At 43.9% G+C, this 22,914-nt stretch overlaps 1 protein-coding gene across 3 annotated transcripts in view; it reads left to right on the top strand.

The window, feature by feature from the left end:
- DIAPH3 (diaphanous related formin 3) overlaps positions 1-22,914 on the top strand; it is a 4,946,160-nt gene that overhangs the window by 4,286,942 nt on the left and 636,304 nt on the right. The gene's annotated exons all lie outside the window — the stretch shown is intronic.

The raw sequence follows: 22,914 nt of genomic DNA on the forward strand, positions 1-22,914 counted from the left end.
AATTGGTAAGTGATCCTGTGGAGGTTGGAGGAGAGGAGGAGGAATTTAAAAAAATAATAGTTCATGTGTTCTTAAGACAAACCAGCTGTTGACATTGCATAATTTCAGTAAAGATTCTTATTCTTTCCATTGGGTTTGTTAAGCTTTTGACATTACACAACAAAATCTTCTGTATAATTATGTTATCATCAGGTGGTGGTCTGGGCACATCTAACATAACTCTTAATATTGGTTGCTGACTAAAATATATAAAAAAGAGAATATTTTAGCTCCAAAATAATAAAAGTTAGAACACTTTAAATTGCAAGAAATCAGGAGTCTCAGAATGAAGAATGTGATTTAGCGGGCACCAGTGGAGGCCATGTGATCAATCACAACAGAGTCAACACAGGTCCTTACATCTACATTATTAAATTCAGTTGCCCTTATGTGCACTGTTTCAATATCATTGAAACATTATTTTTGCAACAAAATATGCTATACCCTAATAATAGTAATCAGTGCTTCAAAAAGTATCACAAGCAATTTAAGATACCCTCAAGATAAATTAGCTTACAATATTTAGCTCAAAAAACGTGTAAGAACCTCTGTAACCTGTGCATCGTAAAGAATATAAATAATAGTGTTAAACCCAGTGATGAGTAAAATTACAAATATTTCCTTGAATTCTTTTAATGATCTGTGGAACTGTTCTTATCAAATGTACCTTAAGGTTACGTAGTTGTCATTTTAGAATGACAGAGTCTGCAGAAAAAGCAAATTCAGTCCCACAGATAGTAAGTACTCCTTGTGTCCATCAGCAGGAATTTTACAATAAACTTTGGTAGAATCCATTGTATACTGAACTCAAAGGAAGTAAACCCTCTGTGAGTAGACCCTTATGCAAGCTGATAAAGTAATATGATGCACATTATAACTGAAATACAGCCTTACCATGCCACCTACCTATGCAGAAACTTGCTTAAAAAATGTAGTTTCTTGGCATAAAAACGAGGGGGAGGAAATATCTCCACCCAAGGTATGAAATGCCCCCAGTTAAAAAAAAAAAAAAAAAAAAAAAGTCAAAGGTCTGTGATCAGATTAGAAGTAACCACCCTTTAGCACGAACAGACTTTGCTACTGCAACAACCCTCAATCACATTCTAGAGGAGATGAAGAACAAATAGGCCAACACTAAAGCCATAGCATGTGGATCAACACTGAGATGCCTGTTGAGTTATCTTCTAACAAATATTCTTATAGGGAGCTTGTCCTAGTGCTCAGGGTTTATCAGCTACACCATTGCTGCAGTAGATGCTCCCAAGGATTATTGTAGGGAGAGTAGATGAAGGTATGTCTTACAGATGCTTTATTTCTCCACTGCCTCTACATTGACCGCAGGTTGCAGCAAGTCAGGGGCTGGCTTGTAGGCATTTAAAAGGATTGGTCTTCCTCCTGTGAGTGATCTGTTTGTAGTTTGTCAAAGGTAGGATTATCATATCCACTGACATAGAGGGCTGTTCTCAAATGTTTGTGTACTGGTTTAAATCTGCCAAAAGCAATTTCTGCTGTTTAAGAATTTGGTTATGTACTATGTTTCACGTTTTTTAAAAAAAAGGGTAAAAGGTTTTGTACCATATGGCCCACTTAATATTTTTACTAATTTCACTGCTGGCAACATCCTTTTACTGGGTACTACTGACATGTTGAAAACTGGTGAAACAATGTTGTGCATTGTGGTACTCCCTTAATTTGCACCTTAAGTCTTGATTCTTCTTCAGCTGTTCTAAGTATGTTATTACAGTGTTCCATATATAGATCCTACTTAACTTCTCAAAACAAGTTGTACTTGGGATTGCCTACTTTTCTACCAAGCATGATCTGAAATTGTGAAGTGATGTAAAGCATTAAAACCCCCTGAGAGTATATGGGAGCTTAGCTAGAAGTTTTTGAGAATGGAATTAAAGAAAGCAAAACACTTTCAGTAAACTTTTCAAACTAAAACTGTGGATGACAGCTGTTCAGCAGCTATATCAGCAGTGCTGTTGACATACTTTAAGATAACTAGAGCATGTCACAACTACTGAATAGCTTTACCTGAGCAGATGTGTTGGCAATCAAGCGAGTTCACAGTGCTAATGATGTGGGAGTAACAGCACTGAATATGTCAGTTGCCTAAGAAAGCAGTGTCCCACACATCATACCTGATGTCTTGCGAATACAGATTTCATTAAACTAGATGGAAAACAACAAATCAGCTTTGTAAAATAGATATTTTCTGGTCGTGCACTTATTGTTTAATATGTTCTTAAATTCAAAACTTTGTTTATTCAACAAACTGTGTAATTCATATATCTAACCCCGTGCTACATTTTAAAATATTTTAATGCTTGATATGCAGGATGCATGACTTTGCTATTTTAATCTTGAAAATATGTTCAGTTTAACATTAGAGTTTTAATATTTCCTGTTAATTGAAGACTCCAGGTAATGAAGTTCATTTAGTACACTGCTTACCTGGCACTGTAAGTCATGAGAAATTATCTTTCGTAAGAATATGCACCTGTGTTCAATTTAAGTTTATCTTTCATCTTATTATAAACTTGGCTGGATTATTTTACGTAGTTTACTTAATCAGGCCTCTTTGCCTGGTTGCTGTTTTCTTTTTTTTTTTGGCACCATTTATTTCCCTTTGGAGGTTCTGTATACAGATATCAGAAAGTCCTTAATAGGGATTAACATTGTTATTGTGTCATTATGTTGATGTGAACTAACTCACTCAAGCCTACAGTGCATTTTTGGTTAACTTCAGTTTCATACCCATACCTATTTATGGTGTCCAGAAGGTGCAAGGAGATATTCATAGGTTCATAGGTGCATACTAGGCTAATGGCCCTGGAGCCTTTACAGGCCTAGCCCATAGGACTACCCTGGCATCGTGCCACCCGACCTTAGTTCCCAGTGCCTCTGTCGAGTAGAGCCACTGGAGTGGTCCCCAGGGTGACTTTTCTATTTCTCATCCACTCATCAAGATTTCTCTTGAAGAGGGCCAGTAAGGTGCTCTGCTTGACATGTATGGGAAGTGTGTTCCATAGCATGGCCAGTCTCTAGGTTATGAACCTGTCTCTCCAGCATGTTCTGTTGATTGTGGTAATGAGGTTGAGGTCTCTGGAGCATGTGGTGCAGAGGGATTGGGATTTCTTTAGATGTGGCATTTCTAACAGAGCTGGGTCAGACATGGCTTTGTAAGTCGAGCAGAGATCGCCTCTAAGTAGGCGATATGAGACAGAGAATAGTTGGAGTTTTTTGAGTCTGTCCATATAGGACAAGTGTTTAAGGCCTAGGATCCTCTTTGTGAGGTACTTTTGCAGCCTCTCCAGTTGTTGCAGGTGTCTAGTAAGGTATATGCCAAATGGGGCATTGTACCACATAGAAGGACTTTCTGACCACAGTGGCAATGTGGTGGTCAAAAGAGAGGTTGCTGTCAGCCTGTGTTCCCAGATCTCTTATAACCCCTTCTGTGTTCAGTGGACTACCATCGATGTGGTAATTCATGGGAACTGTTTTTTTTCCAAAGGGGATGACAACACATTTTTTGGCATTGTGCTTAAGGCCATGATCTGAAGTAGCTAAATTCATTTGTGTAGCAACCTATGGGTATCGGATCCGACCCGGCAGTTTTCAACAGCTTAGATCCGAGCTCCTAGCTCCTCCCCCTACCCATAACCCCCTGCCAACCCTGACTGACCTCAGATCTAGTTTGCCATGCTTGTTGTCAGCAGCCGGGTTTTCGTGCTCCAGGCTTGGTCGTTAGTTTGTGAGGAAAAATAGAAATATTTTATCCTTTTCTATCCCTTTAGTGTGAGTGTGGTGTGTTTAGTGTTTAGATCCCTTTGGTCTGTAAACTCTAGTGTTAACTCTATTTTAGTTATATTTTTTTCCCTCCCTCTCCCTCGCTGGTTTGTCAGGGTCTGTGTGCATGTGTTTGGGGCCTAACGAGTGTGTCCTCCTTACCTTAAAATGTCTGAGGCCCCAAAACCAATTTTTTCTAAATGCACCGAGTGTGGCAATAAGCTTTTACCGGCTGATGGCCACACTCGATGTGTTCTGTGCCTTGGGGTTGGACACCTTTCCTCTGGGTGCTCCACCTGTGCGGCGTTCAACCCCAGGGCACTTAAGGACCGGAGATCCAAGCTGATCCTGGCAGGTCTCTTGCCCCCGGATCCGGCTTCGGCCACCGGTCCTACCGTGGCTTCCACCGCGGCCACTCCTGCCTCTCTCCCCCTGGCTGGGACTCAACCTCCCGCTGTAGGCCCGGAGGAGAGGGAGGCCAGGAAAGACAAAAGGAGGGAGAAGCACCACAAGCAAAGGGCCGAGGCCTCTGCTTCACCCCCCCCCCGGCTAAGTGGTCTCCTCCCTCTCGGATCCGGTCTCCATGTTTTTCACCGGGTCCTGAGGAGGAGGAGGAGACCCGATCTCCTTCGAGGTCATTGAGGTGGCACTCACAGCCTTTCTGATGCAGATTTGGACCAGATGATGCGAAGGTTCCTCCAGGCCCAACTGCAGATGGGAGTGCTACTGCCCCCCCCCTCTGGGGGGAGCTCGACCCCTTTCTTTGCCCCGATAGCTCCTTCTCCGTCCCACTTCCTGGGTTCGGAGCTTTCGTAGCCGGGCAGGCTTGGAACCGGGGGTGGGTCGGCGCCGACAGTCTCGGGTACTTCGGCACCGACGCTTCCCTCGAGCCTGTCGGGTCCATTTTTGTCGGATCCAAGCTCTTGGAGCCGAGGGCTGAGCTTCAGATCCGAGGGTTTCAGTATGCCTTCGGCGCCATCCAGATCGGAGCATACTGGTCCGTGGGATCCGATCGCTTTGGCGCCGGCCCCAGTCCGCCTGTCGGATCTGAGTGAGGGTCTGCTCTCTGATCCCAGAGAGAGCAGCTCTCCCTCGGCGTTCAACGTGGTGGACAGGGGCCTGTCGACTGCTTCCAGGCCCCCCGGTCCTTGCCACGGCTCCACCTCGCACTCCTTCTCTGTTGGGTCTGACTTCCATCATCCGACCCCAGGGACAGCCTGCTTCAATGTCCCAGGTTGTTCCCCTGGAACAGGATATTGCTGGTGAGGCCTCCTTGGACAGCCCCCCCCCCCTGAGGAGATCCCCCTCAAGCGGAAGTGTAAGAGGAGGCACGTGGACTCCCCTGAGTCCTTGACTGAAGACACAGATTTGGAGGAAGGGGAAGGCTCCCCAAGGTCACCCCCCGAGGATGTCTCCTTTGGAGACATCATGGAAATGCTCAGGATCAGAGGCGGGTGGTCTACCCCAAAGCCGACCTCGGACAAGTCCATGTTCCTGGAGGCGTTTGAAGCAAGCCCTTCTACCTCTTGGGTGCCCCCTTATGCCGACCCCCTGATGGACCTGATTACCACCAGGGCATGGAAGGATCCGGATACCACTGTGGAGCCAGTCCCGAAACGCCCTGACAGGATCCTCAGTCCCCCTGCGGATAGGCCCCATTGGAACAAGGGTCCCCCGGTAGATGCCATGTTGGTGGCGGCGGCCACTAAGAGGAAACTAGCTCGAGAGCCCCTCGGTCCACCCCCCCCGGGCAAGGAGTCCCAATCGCTGGACCGCTTAGGGAAGCGGGTGTTTAGTTCATCGTCCTTCTCTGTTAGGTCTCTGAACTATATGGCACACGTTATTCGATTGCAGCGGGATCTCATTAAGGAATACCCTGCATCACCCCCGGAGTCCATGTCGGTGGAGGACAAACAGCTGTACTCCACCCGTAAGGCCACTCTTAGGTCCATTTCCAATACCTCTATGCGGCTACTATCCCATGCGACAGAGGGAGCCGCTACAGCCAGCGGAGCAGGCCTCGTCATGAGGCGTCAGGCCTGGCTCCGGCATTGTGATTTCTCGGAACCCTGTAAGGCGTCGTTCGCAAATGCCCCTTTTGATGGTCCTACCCTATTTGGGAAGACCGTTTGCGACACCTTGGTCCAGAGCGAAAAGGACGGGAAGACGTTGACCATCGGAGTCCGCTTCTCTGCTCCCCAGAGGTCCTTCCCCGGGAACCAAAAGGGACAGAAGAAGATGTGGTTCCGGAAGTCACAACAGTCCCAGCCCGCTCCGGATCCCCATTCCTTCCGCGGCAGAGGAGGACAGGGAGGACGCCGCCCTAGAGGCAGAGGGGGCCTGAAGAACTTTGGGTCCAGAGAACCCTTCTCTGACCGGCCCATGCAGCAGCCCTGAGGGGCTGCCCGACTGCTCCACTCTGGAGGCAGTCGGGGGACGTTTCTCGAGGCACCCGGCAGCTTGGGAGTCCATCACAGCAGACCGCTGGGTGCTTCGCATCATATCCAGAGGTTACCAGATTCCTTTCTCTTTCCCCCCTCTCTTCCCCAAGCACCTCCCCTATGTCCCACCCGATCAGAGGGAGGCTGCAGCTGCAGAAATTCAGCAGCTACTAGAAAAAAGAGCCATCCAACACATCCCCCCAGACCAGCTCGGATCGGGTTATTACTCCAGGTTTTTTTTGGTGCCAAAAAGGACGGGGGACTTAAGGCCAATCCTCGATCTCTCTCTCTTGAACCTGTCAGTAACCAAAGAGAAGTTCCGGATGGTCACTCTTCAATCCATTCTCCCCCTTTTACGGGAGAACGATTGGATGTGCTCTATCGACCTCAAGGATGCTTACTACCACATTCTCATGGACAGATGATCCAGGAGGTTTCTCCGCTTCCAGCTAGGGGCCAGTCATTACCAATTCAGGGCTCTCCCCTTAAGTCTCACCTCAGCCCCCAGGGTGTTCACCAAAGTGTTAGCAGTGATAGCGGCCCACCTGAGGCTCCAGGGAATTCAGGTTTTTCCGTACCTGGACGACTGGCTCCTGACCTCCCCGACAAGGCATCTACTCTGCACAGCCAGGAACTATTTTCTTTGCATTGCTCCCTGGCTAGGGATCACAATAAATATGGACAAATCTTCTCTCAACCCGACTCGGGTCATAGATTTTATTGGGGCCAGGTTAAACACAATCAATCTTGTAGCCTTCTTAACCCCAGAATGACTGGGGCTTCATGTGCGGGCCATCCTTCTATCTTCAGCTCCTCCTGCAGAATTGGTCCTGAGGGCTCTAGGCTCAATGGCAGCGGCAATCAACTTATTGCCAATGGCACTTCTGAACATGAGGGTCTTGCAATGGACCCTCCAAGTCCAGTGGTCTTTTCGTCACTACCCTCTGAGTCATCCCATTCCCCTCAGCAGGGCTTGCAAGAGGGCTCTCGTATGGTGGCTACAATCTCCGGGCCTCCACACAGGATGCCCCTTCTCTATGGCCCCTCCCCTTGCCACTGTGACCACGGATGCCTCTCGCCTCGGGTGGGGGGGGGGCACTCTTCGGGCAGGACTGTTCAAGGCACGTGGAACAACACAGAGACCTCTTTGCATATCAATGTCCTAGAGATGAGGGCAGTGCTGTTAGCGTTGCAAGCACTTCGGGACCTTCTTCCTGTAGGGACTATTGCAATCCAGACGGACAACATGTCAGTTGTCTGGTACATCAACAAACAGGGGGGAACCAGGTCTTACCCACTCTGTCGAGAGGCCATGAGAGTGTGGGAATGAGCGATCTCCACCAACCGTTTTCTCATTGCAACGCACATTCCGGGACGGTCCAACATCCTGGCAGACAGAGTCAGTCGCATCATCCTTTCCCCTTACGAGTGGTCTCTCAATCCGCAGGTAGCGAATCAGATTTTTGCCAAGTGGGGGCAGCCCTGTTGCTATCTTTTCGCCTCTCCTTCAAACACCAAATGCAACAGCTATATCGCTTTAATTCCCCAAGTCGGGGAATCCCTGAGAGACGCTCTGGTGCATGCTTGGCCTACCGGTCTGCTTTATGCTTATCCGCCTCTTCCCCTGATGCTAACGTTTCTACGGAAAGCCAGTTGGTAGGGGAGCAGGATCATCCTCATTGCCCCATTCTGGCCTCGTCAAATCTGGTTTCCTTACCTTTGGTCTCATCTGGTGAATCTTCCTTGGATTCTAGATCCCCTCCCGGATCTGATTTCCCACCCTCTGTGTCTCCCAGCCCCGAACCTGGTCAGTCTCAAGCTCACAGCTTGGCTGCTCCAGTTCCACTCGTAGCTAGGACTCCCGGCATCTCTTCCCCAGTCAAAGCCATTCTAGTAGCAGCCCACAAGCCTTCTACTAGGAAGATTTACAGTAGCAAATGGAAACGTTTCTCGATTTGGGCGGAACGTCAAAACTTGGATCCCTTCACAGCTCCCTTACCTGCTGTGTTAGACTTCTTATCAGGACTGTTTCACCAGGGGGCTAGCTGTTCCATCATTAAGGTTCAACTAGCAGCTATCTCTCACTACCATGTCGGACATGATCTGCGTCCTTTGATCACTTCAAAACTGTACAAGACCTTTCTGAAGGGCACCTTCCTGCTCAGACCTCCGGTAAAGGAAGTGGTACCTCCGTGGGAGTTGACATTAGTGCTTCAGGCCTTGACTGCTTTCCCCTTTGAGCCTGCAGCTTCAGTGGATCTCAAGTACTTGTCTTGGAAGACGGCCTTTCTCGTCGCCATCACTTCGGCTAGAAGAGTTTCTGAAATTCAAGCCCTTTGTGTGAAACCCCCGTATCTAACCTTTCACAAGGATAGAGTTTACCTCAGGACCAATCCCTCTTTTCTCCCTAAGGTTGCTTCCGAGTCAAATATTAATCAGTCCATGAACCTGCTAGTTTTCTTCCCCAATCATCAGAACAAAGGGGAATACAAACTACACCTTTTGGATGTGCATAACAACTTCAATTTTATATTCACAGGACATCTGGTCATAGGCAATCCGACCAGTTGTTCGTCTCCTTTGCCAAAGCGAATTTGGGTAAATCGGTATCTAAAGTCACATTGTCTCGATGGATCTCACAATGTATTCTTTTGGCTTATGAAAGTTCTGGTAGGCCTGCACCTCAGGGAGTCCGTGCCCACTCTACACAATCTATGTCCACCTCTGCTGCCTTTAGATCTAGGGTATCCTTCGATGATATTTGTTCGGCTGCCACTTGGGCCTCATCTCATACCTTTATCAACCATTATATACTGGATATTATCTCCAGAGGGAGAGCATCCTTTGGCTCTGCAGTGCTCCGTAACATCCTTCCATGATGGCCGCCCAAGGTTTAGGTAGCTGGGGACTCCGTCCCATAGGTTGCTACACAAATGAAGTTAGCTACTTCAGATTAAGAAGTTATGTACTCACCATAACATTCCATCTGAGTAGATAAACTTCATTTGTCAGCAACCGTCCCCCCCTCCTTCCCCCTGACCTTTGATTGTTCACATTTGTTGTCTTCAGAGATGGTTTTTGATATTGATCTATCTTTAGCAGTTGCTGTTTTAGGGGCAAACTTGATCTGAGGTCAGTCAGGATTGGCAGGGGTTTATGGGTAGGGGAGGAGCTAGGAGCTCGGATCTAAGCTGTTGAAAACTGCCAGCTCGGATCCGAAGTCGGATCCGATACCCATAGGTTGCTGACAAATGAAGTTTATCTACTCAGATGGAACGTTATGGTGAGTACATAACTTCTTATTTCTGACACCAGTCGGTCTCAGTGAGGCCTTTCTGTAGGATGTCAACATCACTTGGGGAGTTAATAATAGCTTCCAACTTGTAGGATGTCAACATCACCTGGGGATTTAATAATAGCTCCCAACTTGCAATCGTCTGTGAACTTTGTCAGCGAGTCCCTTCGTGTTGGCCTGGACTTCAGAGAAGTAGATACCAAACAGGAGAAGGCCCAGGACTGAACCCTGTGGGACTCTACTAGTGACTGGTCGGCAGTCTGACTTGGAGTCAGCTACTTTCACAATGTGGGTTCTATATGTGTGCCAGTTTGCAACCCACCTAGTGATATTGGGCTTGATGCCTAGCTTAGTGAGTTTTTCTATGATTCCTGAGTGGGGAATGGTATCAAAGGCCTTGGTCAGATCAAGGTAGGTTTTATGCACCACCTTGCCTTCATCCACAGCTCTGGTGACTGACTCAAAGAAGTTGAACAGCGATGATCTACCCTTCATGAAACCAAACTGTGTGGGATCTAGAGTTTGGAGATTCCCTATATCCTTGTTTATTAGGTCCATGATGATGCGTTCTATAGCTTTGCATATCGGACTCGTCAGGCTAATGGGGTGATAGTTCCCAGAGCCTGTAGTCCTCCTTTGTGGAGAGGGGATGACTGTAGCAGTGCGTCATTCAGTATGGACAAAGCCTGAGGTGAGGCTGTGACTGAACAGGGCACACAGGTGAGGTGCGAGTTCACTCTGTAGTTCATGTAGAACACAGCCAGGGATATTGTCAGGTCCCATAGAAGCTGTGTTCTTGGCCTTAGACAGTGCTGTTTTAACCTGCGCAGCAGTAATACTGGGTCCCTGGCAATCTACTAGTATTGCGATTGGTCATTTGGGGGTGGGAGAGAGGGGTAATGTTGGCACTGAATCTGTCGGCCAGTATATTGGCAATATCTGTTGGCTCTGTATAGGAGGTACCATTGTGCAGTAGCTCAGAGCAAATCTGGGTATTGCCATGGAGATTCTTTACATAACTATAGAAGGCCTTGTGGTTGTCTTTACTATCTGCTGAAATTCTGTTTTCTTAGCTAGCTTTAGAGGATTTGATGAGGGATCTCAAATTTTTGCTGAGGCTGATAAGGGAGTTTTTCCAGTCTTGGGGCTTCACCTTATTCCGCATCAGTTTCCTCCTTCTGTTGTAAAGATTGTTTGTGGCAGGGGACAACCAGATTGGCTTCCTTTTTTTGGAGGAGAGCATCTTGGTTCTATTGGGTATTAATAAAAAAATGACTAAGACTGTTAGTGTAGGATGTCCTGCAGTGGCAAAATCTTTGTTTGCAACTTATTATTCATATTTCCATATTTATGTTCGTATTTTCATAACTAAGAGACCTACATTTTATTGAGGTGTAGTGTGTGAAACACCATTGTGGGAGACCTGACAATTAACTGAAAATGTTGGTTTATATCACACTATACTGGAAATATTACATGGTGTTTGTTTGTAATTATGAAAATAAGCAATATTTCCATATGTACTTAAACTTCAAAAGCTAAGTGACTTACAAACTGTTGCATGATGTTCGGTGAAACCTTAGATGTTGTTGAAGAAGACTGTCTTTGATATTTGCATGGTAAGTTGCACATCTTGAGGGATCTTCAGTATTATTTGTGTTGCTAATTATTACAACTAAATGTATGTTTGCATAGTTCTGTAAATATATCAACAAACACGTGTAGAGAATTTTTTTGTCATGTGAAAGCTTATGTCTGATCTACAGAAATGTTCTAACAGTATATGTGTAGGTTGTGTAGTTTTCAATATACGAAAATTTACTTGTTAAAGTTTAGAAAAGCATAATTGGGGTTTGTGTGTGTGTATGTGTGTGTGCATTGTAATATATTGCAGTTTGTTTGTTTGTATCTTTCGGCTTTTCCCGGTTAGGGGTCGCCACAGCGGAACTCCAGTCCGCTAATGATTGGCAGTAGATTTTTATGTGCTGGCTTGCTGGGCCTAATGCACAACCTTCAACGAAGGAACGCCCATTCACGCATGTCGACACACAGAAGACGCTCTAACTGAGAATCAAACGGGCAACGTCTAACTGTGAGGCGACAACGCTACCGCAGCACCACCACAGTATTTATGGAAAAGACAGAATGCAGTGACTATTATCACTGTAAATTATTCTTCTTACTGATGACATTACAATTTCTACAGTTTTGATAGCTTTTGTTGTTCAAGAGAAATTTACATTTCTTTATCTTATGCTTTTTAAGTTTATTTTTCAAAAAATGCTTTGGAATGCAAGATGTGTGTAGGCTGCTAGAAGTGCAACATTCCACACCACGTAGGTGTTAGTGAGTTGAAACAAACAATGATGGATTATTCCTCTAAATGGAACCACAACAGGAAAATCGTCTTTGTATTAGGGCATTTCTTTCTTATTTAAGTGAGTTGTTATTTCAGGTCTGTGTTATGACGCAGCTTGTGTCAAATTGAAATAAATCATGCCTAACCAGAGATGTTATATTGCTTACTAACACTTGAGAGAAATGTTGATATTGTTTGTTGATTAGGCACTCTACTACATATTTTTTAATAGACTGCATCATTATAATCAGCCATCTCCAGGACAACAGGGCTAGGGTTATAATACATAGCACTGCATGTCTTGCGGTTCTTTACAGAGGTATATTTTATATTAAATGTTAGAATGTAATACCTGTAGTTGATTGGTAGCTGCATTCTCTAATTTCAATGATGATGATAATCCCTGATTTCAAAGCAGAATATAATATGTTAGTATTTTTTTTTATTTTACACTGTGGATCCAGTGCTAAAAACATTCACTGTATGCTTTATCACAGGATATTATCACATCTCAGTAGTGTGTACCTTCTGTCTTTCATAAAAATAGATCTCAAGGTGCGAAGATATCCTCTGATCATTCAAATGTTGTTATATGTCATTCTTTATGTAAAAGTTTTGCATATTTAAGACATTAAATTGACTGCTGGGCCACATGACCATTGATGATGAAATACAACAAGATAACTGTGTTCAGAGTAGCCATGAGGGAGGGAGAGGAGGACAGTGTCATTATTATAAAAGTTGCCATTGTATAAAAGCAATGTTGTGGGTCACATGTTACTGTGTAATAACACCACTCCTCTTGGAATCTCAAAACACCCATCTTTTACCTCATGCTTTGCCTCGCAACAGAAGTGCTGTGCTTGCATAATAATTTATCCGGTCATGTCTTACAGCTGTGCTGAATTATATTGGTGGTATGGTGATGGATACTAAAAGACCATCTGGCTTTCTGATTTTTACAGAGCATAGTTACATAAAGTACAGTTTTGTACCTACCATAAATGTAGATGTTCGAAGATCCACATTGCTGCAGTCCTAACACTTGGGTAGTCCGCTGTCCCTCGGTCGGCCCGAATATCAGAGTATAAGGCTGACGTCGGTCAAGGCGCATTTGACTGACATCAGAACGTCAGGGTACAAATGCGCATGACCGACGTCATATCCTCAGTCTTTTCTTGCCCCAGATGTCAGAAGACCCTAAAAAGAAAGGTCAAAACCCATAGACCACAACTAAACAACCAACTAGCCTAACACCAAAAATATGTATAATATATACAATATATACAAAATGCAATATACAAAAATGCAATATACCTCAGATGGATAACCCAACCCACACAACCACCTCAAACAATAGAGGGGAAGGAGGGAGGGTAAAATGGACTGCAGCAATGTGGATCTTCGAACATCTACATTTATGGTAGGTACAAAACTGTACTATGTTCTTCATCTCACATTGCTGCAGTCCTAACACTTGGGTAGAATCCCAAAGCAGAGGTAAGGGAGGATGGCTAAACTATAATGAAGCAGGAGCTGCCAAAATGCCCTGCAACACAGCAGTGGCAAAACCAGCCCTGGATTTAGAGTACAATGGAAGGTGGTAATGCCTAGAGAAGGTATGCACTGAACTCCAAGTGGCTGCCTCCAAAATATCCTTAGTAGCCACCCCCCAAAAAAGCTGTTGAAGTGGCAGTAGCCCTAGTGGAATGAGGTCTAATCCCAGCTGGAATCTCTTTGCCATAATGGGAATAACAGAAAGCAATGCAAAATCCAATCCACTTAGAAATAGTTTGTTTTGACACGGGCTTGCCCTGAGAGCACAAAGCAAAAGAAACTAATAACTGCTGAGATTGTCTGAACCCTTTAGTTCTGTCCAAATAATATCGCAACTGCCTGTGAACATCTAAAGTGTGCAAAATCTTTTCCCCTTTAGTTTGGGGATTTGCATAAAAAGTAGGCAAATGAATAGTTTGGTTTAAAGCCACACTAGAAACCACTTTAGGCATAAAGGAAGGATTAGTACGTAAGATACCCTATCCTTGTGGAAAATTAAGAAAGGCTCAACTGCCATAAGGGCCTGCAATTCAGAAACCCTTCTTGCAGAGGTAATGGCCAACAAAAAGCAGTCTTCCATGACAAATATTTCAACTCAGCAGTAGCTGCAGGCTCAAAAGGTTGTAGAGTGAGTTTCTCCAACACAAAATTGAGATCCCAAGCAGGAGTAGGAGCTCTTCGTGGGGGTCTTATATTCTTTGCCCCTCTAAGAAATTGCTTGAATAAAGGATGAGAAAACAATGGTGGGTCACAATCGTAGTGAGCTGAAATTGCTGCAGCATGAATCTTAATAGAAGAGAAGGACAAACCTTTGTCCAATAACTCAGTAAGATATTGAAGAGCCACACTTAAATCAGGCTCAGAAACATCCAAATCCTTAGCTGCACTCCAAAATAAAAATCTCTTCCATTTATCTGTGTACACTTTCCTAGTACCAGGCCTTCTAGCTTCCAAAATCACATTCAAAACTTGTTGTGGAAGTTGAGACCCTCTATGGCTTAAAACAGAATATGCCATGCTGTTAGGTGAAGAGAGTGAAGTTTGACATTGAGCAAATGATTGTCCTCCTGGGACAACAGATGTGGAATCAAAGGCAAAGGCCATGGAGGCTTCCGTACTAGACTTCTCAGTAGTGGGTACCAGTGCTGTCGAGGCCAATCTGGAGCTATCAAAATCATCCTTGGCTTGTCCTGTCTGACCTTCAGAAGTACCTTTGGGAGGAGAGGCAGAGGTGGAAAGGCATACACATGAAGATTTTTCCAACTGAAAGAATGAGCATCCACTTTCCAAGCTGTGGGATGAAACCGCTTTGTGCAAAACTTTGGCAGCTGGTGGTTTAGTGGAGAAGCGAACAGATCTATGTCTGGAGTTCCCCAGGACACTGTCAATTTCTGAAATACATGAAGATCCAGTTTCCACTCGTGGGGATCCATGATTTGTCTGCTTAACACATCTGCTAAGGAGTTCTGTGCTCCTGGCAGAAACCTTGCCTGAAGACTTAGTTGTAAACTGAGAGCAGTCTCCCACAAAATCATTGCTTGCCTGCATAGAGGATAAGAATGTGTTCCCCTTGCTTGTTGATGTACCACATGACAGTTGTGTTGTCTGTTAGAATCAACACCTGCCCTGGAAGAAGTAAATCCTTGAAAGCTATTAATGCAAACTGGACTGCTAACATCTCCTTCATGTTGATATGTAGATGTTGTAGTCTGGCAGGCCACTTGTCTTGTATCCACTTTCCATTTAGATGAGCTCCCAAGCTATGTCTGAGGCATCTGTTGTTAAAATCTGACTCGCCTCTGGCGGGTCACAGAGAGTCCCTTGTTTAGGTGACATTCCTGAGCCCACCACAAAAATTCCTTTTGAATGCGAGGTATTATTTGAATGACAGTGTCCAGATCCTGGCAGTGCTGTGTCCATACATTTTGAGATACCATTGTAGCTTCCTCATATGCAGTTTGGCATTGGGAAGCACCAGAATACAAGATGCCATGAACCCTAAGGCTTGAAGGACTGTCCTTGCAGTCAGCCCGGACTGATGAGATAGCTGATGGAAGTAAAGGGATAGACTCTTTTGTTTGTCCGGGGTTAAAAAGGCCATCTGGGATGCTGTATTCAGTCTCACACCCAGAAAGCACATGTCTTGAGAGGGTACTAGACTGGACTTTATTTCGTTCACAGAATACCCCAGGCATCTTAGCACTGCTATCACATATTCCAAATGATGAAGAAGCTCTTCCCTTCCTTGAGCCAGAATCAGGCAGTCGTCCAAATAAGGATAGATCTGTATTCCTTGTAGCCTGAAGAAAGCTATCACTGGAGCCAGAACTTTTGTGAACACTCTGGGCGCAGTAGATAAGCCAAAGGGCAATGCAGAGAACTGATAGTGAGAAGTCCCAGCTCGAAACGCAGATACTTCCTGCAACTTAGTCTGATAGGAACATGAAGGTAAGCCTCCTTGAGATCCAAAGTTACCATCCAATGATCTTTGCCCAGCAGAGGTAAAAGCTGCTGCAACGTCAACATTTTGAACTTGGGAATGTCCAGATAAGTGTTGAGGATAGATAAATCCAAAATTGGTCTCCACGTGTTCCCCTTCTTTGGGACTAGGAACAGGCGAGAATAAAATCCTAGGCCCCTTTCTGGCATAGGAACCGGCTGTATGGCCCCTATTTGGCGTAGCAGTGAAATTTGCTTGTGAGCCTCTATTCTTTGTTGAGGAGGAATGTCTGGCATGCCTTTGAAAGGAGGCAAGGTATGGAAATAAAACCTGTAACCGTGATGTATGATATCCAGTACCCATTTGTCTTGGGTAATCAAACTCCAATTTTCTTTGAAAAGTGCCAACCTTCCTCCCAAAGGTGCTGCCAGGCGAGAAGGTTCTGGCAGCTGAAAAGGTAGGTCATTGGGTCTGTTTACGAAAGGACTGACCCCTGCCCTCACTCGAAGACTGTGCAGGAGAACTCCCTGTTCTGGGCCTGAAAGAGCCCTGACCTCTGCCCCTGCCACGTCTAGATCTACCCCTAGACTGGGAATCATAAGAAGGATACGTCCACCCTTTAGTAGGCCAATTTCTACTAAACTTTGGAGGCTGAACCTGCAAAAAATCTTTAACAGTCTGCATAGACTTAGCCTTGTCTTCCATTTTCTTTAAAACTGCCTCAACAGGAGAACCAAACAAGACATCAGATTGCAAAGGGGCATCCAAAATCCTAGTTTTAACATGGTCAGATTTAAATTTTGATCCCTCAGCCAGGCATGCCTGCGAAGAACTGACCCAGTGGCAGCCACCCTAGACGAGGCCTGTACAGCATCAAAACCACATTGCAAAGAATGCTTACCCACCTGTTCAGTAACATGCAATAAATCTTGTAACTCTTTACAGTCAATAACTTCCGCCAGAGCATCAACCTTAGATTTCAACTGAGAAAGGAGATAATTTTGATATTTCAACATGTGAAACTGGCAATTCAAAGCTCTCATGGCTAGAGTGGAAGAAGTATAAACTTTCTTTCCCCATCTATCCAAGGCCCTGGCCTCTTTATCTGCAGGAACCGGATTCTTGACAACAGAAGCCTTAACACCCTTAGGCCCCTGGCTAACAGTTTCTGGGTCTGCCCTAGGACTCCTAAAAAGATACTTATGAGCTTCAGGCACCCTGTAATACCTATCTGGTTTAACAGGAGCAGGAGGCAAAGAATCAGGATTAAGAGAAGCCTCTGCAAACACATCTTCCACCACATTCAGAACAGGAGGTATAGCTAAAGGCCTATGCTAAACAAAAATTCCCTAAGCCTTTTCCTGGAATCAGAGAAATCCTGACCTTCCCATTTAAAATGCTCTCTCATGGAGTGAAGGGTCTCTGAAAAGAAAAATCCTCAGGAGGAGAAGCAGAAGGAGTAGAATCATCCACATCAGAATCAGAATAATGAGAATACTCCTGCAAGTCTTCAGCCGAAGACTCAGACACATCCGAAGCCTGCTCATAATCCCCCAACACAGGTTCCATCCTAGGCCTCTTATCAGGAGGGGCCATAGAGCCTCTAATTAAAGTAATTAAATCCTCTGCCATTTTGAGCATGTGCTTCTTGGGCACAGCACCTGAAGAACTGGGAGTGACACCCACAGAAGCTAAACTAGACCTGCCTCTAGGAGAAGCCTTGGAAGCAGAAAGAGGGCCTAGACCCCTTAGGAAGGGAGGGGAGTACAGTTACTTGAGAAGCCCCTACAGCCTGCCCTGCCTCCTGGGAGGCCACATCCTGTAAAATCAAAGTTTCTCCCTGGGACTCCAGAGGCCTCCGTCGGAACCTCGGGTTCCACTGACACCTCTAAAGAACTGGCGTCCGGTTCGGACGACTCCTCTAACCTAGGTTTAACTGCCTTGTCCTTGCGCTTCTTTGAGGAAGCCGGTGTCGGAGCATCCGACGGCATTTTGTAATTGCACCGTTTCCCAAAGACCAACCTTGCACAATCCAACCTCCGCTTTATAGTGCGTTTATTAAACCTAGCACAAAAGCGGCATCCAACAACGTCGTGCTCAGGTCCTAAACAAGGTATACACAAATTATGGTAATCCCTATGCGGTATCTGTTTCCCACAAGAAATACAGTTATTCACTTTTTCTGACATCCGGTAAACCACTGAGGCAAGAAAAACCAAAATATTCCCCAACGGGGTACTTAACCAACTCTGACTTCGGTCTGAAACTCCGAATTCGAAAAATTTCAGAACGCCGAACGGCACTTGCAACACTGCTTCTGCATCGGACCATGCGGCAAAAAAGACTGAGGATATGACGTCGGTCATGCGCATTTGTACCCTGATGTTCTGATGTCAGTCAAATGCGCCTTGACCGACGTCAGCCTTATACTCTGATATTCGGGCCGACCGAGGGACAGCGGACTACCCAAGTGTTAGGACTGCAGCAATGTGAGATGAAGAACATCAGGTGAGTCTAGGAGATGGTGGGTGAAGGAAATGCTGAGGCTGCTTGACATTCAGAAGAAATTTAAATGCTGCTTATGCCCAAAAAGTGTCATTTAAAGAGATCAAGACCAATTTTCTGTGCAAACTAGAGGTAAAAAAACAGCATTTTCTGAGAAGTAAACGTGACAATAAAATAGTGTCGGTGTATCACAGTAAAGTTGGAATGCTTCATGTTATATAGAGACAGTGGCTTACATTTGGACATTTTGACAGAATGAAGATGATACGATGAAAATGTAGTTGTTTACTTACTTACTTTTTACAAAATTATTTGGCTGTTGGTAGTCAGTAGATCATTTCTACTAAGGACCTGGAAAACAAGATTATAGATTCCTGTGTAACAAATGAGACTTGAAGTAATATGTAACATCAGGCCAGCACAGTGCAGCAAGATGCTGCCTTCTAGATATATGTCATGTAGCACGTTTAATATAAAATGTCAAGTGACGCAGGTAAGATGCTTTAGATCTGGTGTACTTACTGTGCCAGTCACCTAGCTTCTTCTCTGTTTTGTTTAGCATTTTCTTTACTGCTAAAACAAGTATTTGCATTTCTAGGATCTACATTCAACCCTGGATGATGACTTTTAGAATGAAGTAAATAAAGCTACCTCAGTAGCATGGGGCAAAAAGTGTCTTGAAAAAAAAACAGTGAAATACTATCTAGACCATTACAAAAACATTCATAGCAATTAACAGTTTGTGATATGTTCAGGTTCATATCAGTGTGTGTTTTTCCTGTTGTGTTTTGTTTGTTCTGGGCAGTGTTTATTTTTAACTACATTTCACATGAAATTGAACATTTTGTCTCCAAAACTATGTGATTGTTCTATTTGCATTTTTCTTGCCTGAGATAATAGTGTACCGTTATAAGAGCACAGGTATTAGTGTCAGTAGTTCAGCAGGTAGTGCATACATCTTTGGTGCGGAAGGCTTTGGGTTTTATCCCCACACCAAGTAGTTGGATTAAGTTTCCCATACTTAGAGTGCAGTGAAGCATAAGGGGTGTGCTGCACTTCTGGCTGTGTTGTCCTTCAGATGAGATGTTAAATGAGGCCCATCTACTTGAGTAGCTGGTAGCTCAGATGGATAGAAAACATCCCACAGCATTTATCAAAAAGAGTATGGATACGTTAATGTATAGTAACAGCAATTATTGTAACATGTATATAATTGATGTACATAGTCTTCTATAATCTCTGTGATTTCAGATTGATTACATTTAACTTCCATATTTATTTTTAACTCTGTTATAGTTAGAAAATCTTTTTTCAGTGTTTTGGACAAAAAAGGTGAAACTTCCAATTTTGCCTTTAACAAAATACTTTTAATTAATTTCTCAACCTTCTTTTTATTCTTTATTTTTCTTTAGCAAAATAATTGTCTCCAAAATTCACAACATTTCCAAATGCAGAATATTATAGCAATAACCCATGCCTGGGTGTGGGTAATGCTGGATTTACCCACGGTTGGTGTGGTTTGGTCACGAGGGCGAAGCATTAGCGAAGAATTACTTTTCTTAAATAATGGCATTGTATAATGCCTCCTTGCTGCCCTTCCGCAGCTGTCTGGTATTCTGCGGCAGTTCTGATGTACTGCGTATGCCTACGCAGTACATCAGAGCTGTGGGCAAAAGCAACGGAGAAAGCAAGATCTCCGTTGCTTTTTACTGTTTTGCTATGTTAAATGGATTTAGCATAACGAGACAGCTTTAAAATAAGCAACGGAGAATCTCCGTTGCTTATTTTAAAGCTGTCTCGCTATGTTAAACCCATTTAACATAGCGAGACAGTTTTGAAAAAAGCAACGGAGAAAGCAAGATCTCTGTTGCTTTTTACAAACTGTTTCGCTATATTAAATGGGTTTAACATAGCGAGACAGCTTTAAAATAAGCAACGGAGATATACGTTGCTTATTTTAAAGCTGTCTCGCTATGTTAAACCCATTTAACATAGAGAGACAGGCTTTAAAAAAAGGCAAAGGAGAAAGCAAGATCTCCGTTGCTTTTTACACACTGTGTCGCTATGTTAAAGGAGTTTAACATAGCGAGACAGCTTTAAAAAAAGCAACGGAGATCTCCGTTGCTTTTTGTAAACCTGTCTCGCTATGTTAAACTCCTTTAACATAGAGAGACAGTGTTTTAAAAGAGACTTAATCTAATGGAAAAAGTCCGGGCGACCGGACGTTTTTCCATTAGTATAAGTCGATTTACAACGTCCACGCTGGCCAATCAACGTGCACGTTTTGGAATATTAATGGGGGGGGGGTCATGGTATAATATATTCTTTACACCTCTCCAGTCTACTCTGAAATTCTACCTGAAGACAAACAGACCTACACTTTTCTTTAAAAGCGATCCACCAATGTGTCCAAGTATCATAAAACAAAATCACAGACATATGATCATGCCATAAACATGTCAGTTCTACATCCAAATGTTGTTCATCAGCATTATGACTTGTAAATCTTTTAATTCCCCTACCTTCTTTTTCATATTTTCACCTAACTCTATCCAAATAGCTCTGTGATTTGAAAACCCAGTCTTATAATTTTGACCAAAGAGCTCTGTAAGACCCTCACAATACAAGAAATATCTGTTTCTGTAAACTAGTTATTTCTATGATAAGTCCAATCCCTATGTTTCCATATTTTAGCTTTCCTAACTTTATAACTTCCCATAATTTTTTAATTTCCTATGTCAACTTTACTTCCCCATAACAATATTCATGTGTGATGAACAGAAGAGCCTTAATTCTTCATATATGTTTTCTCTGTCTTTTCTGTAAAAGAATATAAACCTATGATCCTAAGTACATGTTCATTATATTTATCACTGCTGCAGTAGCCTTGGCTATATGGGTTATATCCTGTCAAAGATGTAGTGGTCAGTCAGCTTCCAAAGCTTCAGGGCACCTTCCATGTGTCCAAACTGTGAGGCAGCTTGAGTCGAACAGATTAAAAGACTAGTTTGGGTGCCAAAGCTTTCAGATCTTTACTGCCACAGAAGAAAACACACCTCTAAGGTTTTTGATGATTGATGGTCAGCTTGATGCTGTTCCTTTGCTGGGCCAGATAAGTTCCCTCTGGGAAAACCTTCCATTTTCTAAATTTTGTTTGTGTTTTAATGGACTCTCACAAGACTGTGTCACATTTTTAAACTGGAGCACTTGTTTTTGCTGTCAGCTTAAAATTGTGTAAAGTAACTGAAAAAACATTATTTTCTGTGTAGAAAATGTGTTTATTTTACTTTTGGGGGGCTGGCAAAGTGTTTGAAAGCACTTTTTACTATGTTTTTCTGTGAAAAAATGACTTTTAAAAACTTGTAGTTTTTAGCAGCATTTGCAGGAAACAGACACCATTTTTGGCTTGACAATGGAACAAACTACTGGTCCCGCAGTTGATCCTCCTTCCAGCCCCAAAAATTAGTAGTTAAGCAAGATTCCTTTACCACCACAGCAGGCTAGCAATTTCCTGAGCTGCAGGGGTGATTCTGTTGTTGCCATTTGTTGTACTTCAGACCTCTCATCTTTTACATGGGCTCCTTTTGGTGTGGCACCTACAGACACTATGGACAGGAGGTTAGCTGCATTCTCTGCAGATGTTGGGATCCCCCTCTGTGGGCAAGAGCCACTCTTTCTGTCCTGTGAAAAGAGAACAGGGAAGGATTCCCCCTGTTGTATCAGAATGGTGTGCCTATCCCTAGGAAAGCTGCTCCTGCCATTAGTAACACAATTAGCCCCATTTTACCTGTCAAAAAGAAATAAGAAACTAAGCATGTGTCTTCCACTCCTCAAATTTCCTTAGACATGAGTATTCTACTGGGTCTGGCTTAGGCTTTAATTCAGGCTATTGATCCTTTTTGTAATGCAGTTTTTGTTAAAAGAAAGAATACCTATTTTCCTGCACAGGACTCCACTGAGATGAATACGTCTTTTCCTGAAGTGATTCAAGATTCTGAAACTGAACAGGAAGATGAAGGGACAGATCCCGCTTTTTCTCCTCAGATTTCTGATTAAAAATCTGAGGAGAGTTCTGTTTCTGATTTTCCCTTTGGGGGGGGGGGGTCTTTCTCTGAGACTATAGTTAGACTGTGCCAGTGTTTTCAGTAAGAGAACACCAAGGTTTCTCAGTCCCTCAGATAATATTGCAAGTTGTTAAAAGAAGGACTTTCCAGAACATATACCATTTTCTCCTATTCTGTCTGCTTTAGAGGATGTGTGTTTGTTACTGCCTGCAATTTTTCTTATATTCAGCCAGCTGCCCCTAAAAACCCAGATAGGATGTATAAACTACTAATGTCTTTAAAATTGTCTTCCCAAACCTGGGAGTCAAGTTAGCAAAATGGTTAAGGTCTTCCCCTGCCATGTAGAAGGTACAAGGTTCCAGCTTGACCTCCGGCCAATGCCTGTTTGGAGTTTACATGTTCTCTGTGTGTGTCTGTGGGTT

The sequence above is a fragment of the Protopterus annectens genome, chromosome 5.part1, assembly GCF_019279795.1.
Source record: "Protopterus annectens isolate FY-2018-M chromosome 5.part1, PAN1.0, whole genome shotgun sequence".
In the NCBI taxonomy this organism is placed as follows: domain Eukaryota; kingdom Metazoa; phylum Chordata; order Ceratodontiformes; family Protopteridae; genus Protopterus; species Protopterus annectens.